Genomic DNA, 2,626 nt, shown 5'->3' on the forward strand with positions numbered 1-2,626 from the left:
CTTTGCTCCTGGAAGTCCTTTTAATCTGGCTGTTTTCTCACGTCCATTAAGCAAAAAAAAAAAATCCTTCAAACCATGAGTTGTTGGTCCAATGGATGGAAGAATGGTCCAGAGGAGTGGCTTGGTTCAGGTTTCTTTCAAAGGAATAAACATATGTCTGGTTCTCTTTTAGCAACTCATGGTAAGACTTGGGATGCTCAGGGTCCTGCTTTTTGAAGGCCAGCAGGGCCCTGAGCATTCTGAGGCTTCCATCTCCATTATCTTCCTTTTTTCAGGTGTGATCAGGCAAGAATCAGTGAGCAGCAGGTCATATGTGGCATGGGATTCTGTGGCTTGCAATGTTGCTAATTTCAATCTTAGAAGCATTTGATGGCCTCACCACTGTGCTATTGCGTCTTCATTATTCATTCATCTAGAACCTGTCATGTGACTAGAACTGTCTTATACAGTGGGGATACAATAGTTATTTGATCACACAAGGTGTTAGCTCTATGGAACTTACAGTCTGACCAATAAGTAAGTAGTTAATAATAGCAATGCAGAGTGACAGGAGCTATGATAGGGAAGAGCAGCGCATTGAGGACACATGGGAGGGATACCAAGTGTGGTCTTGTGGGTTAGGGAAGCCTTTCTAGAAAGAGGCACAATTAAGAAATCCCTGAAGAGCAAGCTAGGCAAGTGATGGAGAGGGGCAGACCGTTCCAGGCATGGTGGAGACAGTAGTGCAAAGGTGAACACTGGGAGATGTGGGGAAGTGAAAATAGTTATTTCCTGGGTGTCAAGTGTGTAAATACTACAGATGATGTCTACATTAAAGAACTATATTGACCTGAATCCTTTTTCTGCAGAATTGGGATAGGAGAGAGAAAAGAGAGCAGCTTGGGGGGAATGGCAAGTTTTTCCTTAGCTGCCTGGGGGAGGGCAGCACAATTCTTCACCAAGAATGGCATGCCTAGCCTTGAGAGCCTACAAGCTGGTCTGCTCCAAATACTTGCTGTCTGAACTCTGCTGTCAACCATGTGTTGTTCCTACTTGGCAGCAAGGACATATCTGGTTTTGCAAGTGTGTTTATTAAAAACAAGCATTTTTAAAATGTTGGTCGTTTGATGCCTGACAACTCCAAAAGTAACATGTTGGGGATCAGTGGTGATGGTGACAGAAACCACTTAGTGGCACATTGGCCCTAGTGATTAGACCTGCAGATTTTCAGCCTGGGAAGAGCCTGGGCCATGCTCTGAGCTGGTCTGGAGGTTCTAGCAGGGGAGCACAGCTACTTGTATACCCTTGACTGAAGACCGGTCCTCTATCAGGGATGGTCATCCTCTTCGACCAAGCGTGCAGCTTCAGGAGGGATGCTCATGGAGCGGTGAGGGAGGAAGGGGACACTGCCTAGCCAGCCAGATCAGCTGAATCAACCCTGGCGATCAATGGGGTGACAGATGTTGCAGCCAGATCACCCTCACATCCTGGGCCATGCTTCTTCACATGGAATTTTCACAATCAGGTTTCTACCAAGAAAACATTTCTTTGAGCCTTTTTACTTCCTCCTCAATTCAGAGCGCCTCTCTGAGGCCATAGCTCAAAGCCAGGGGATTCCTCACCCCCAGGCTAGAAACAGGGTGGGGAGAGTGGAAATTGTGGCAGTGAGTGGTGGAAGTTGCAGATCAAAACCCCCCTTCATTCACCAGCCCTTCCCACACACCTCCTCCGTGCGCCACGTTCACTATGCCAGGCACTGAGTTGAAGCATGGCCCTTGCCCTCCAGGGACTCAGAGCTTCACTTTCTCATCTCTGAGGCCACAATGGGGTGGGACCATGGGGTTGGAGAAGGCGTTCCTGACTTCTGCTATACTGACCCGGAACCCCTTGGTCTACAGAAGCTTTGAAATACTGGGAGAGAGGAAATAAGAATGTTGTAGGCTCAATTAAAGAGGTTATAAAACCATGAGCTAGCTTTGGAGTCTCCTTCCTCTGATGGAATATGTATGTGTGAGAAAAAACTGTATTCCTAATTCCAAATGATTTAGAAACCTATTCTTTCATCTAGAGACTACCTAACCTCTAAAATATTTTAAGTTGGGTACCTGATGGGTAGATTATCTTTTATTGGGGTATTTGACTTGAACTTCTAGTCTTTAATTGCACAAAACTGAAGAACAGGCTGGGCACAGTGGCTCACGCCTGTAATCCCAGCAGTTTGGGAGGCCGAGGCAGGTGGATCACCTGAGGTCAGGAGTTCGAGACCAGCCTGGCAAACATGGTGAAACCCTGTCTGTACTAAAAATAAGAAATTAGCTGGGTGTGGTGGTACATGCCCGTAGTCCTAGCTACCTGGGAGGCTGAGGCAGGAGAATTGCTTGAACCTGGGAGTTGGAGGTTGCAGTGAGGGGAGGCTGCAGTGAGCGGAGGTTGCAGTGAGCTGAGATTGCACCACTGCACTCCAGCCTGGGTGACAGAGTGAGACACTGTCTCAAAAAAAAAAAAATTTATGCAATTCATATATTATTACATTAAAGTATTTAGCTCAAAAAGAAAAAAAAAAAGTCCGCTAGCAACTCCTGTTTACCAAGATAATTTGGCTCTTACTGACCCAAAGGAAATGACCACATTTGGAAAACACGAAAGC

Source organism: Sapajus apella, unplaced genomic scaffold (genome assembly GCF_009761245.1).
Source record: "Sapajus apella isolate SASKATOON/1434 unplaced genomic scaffold, GSC_monkey_1.0 scaffold19, whole genome shotgun sequence".
Classification (NCBI taxonomy): Eukaryota; Metazoa; Chordata; class Mammalia; order Primates; family Cebidae; genus Sapajus; species Sapajus apella.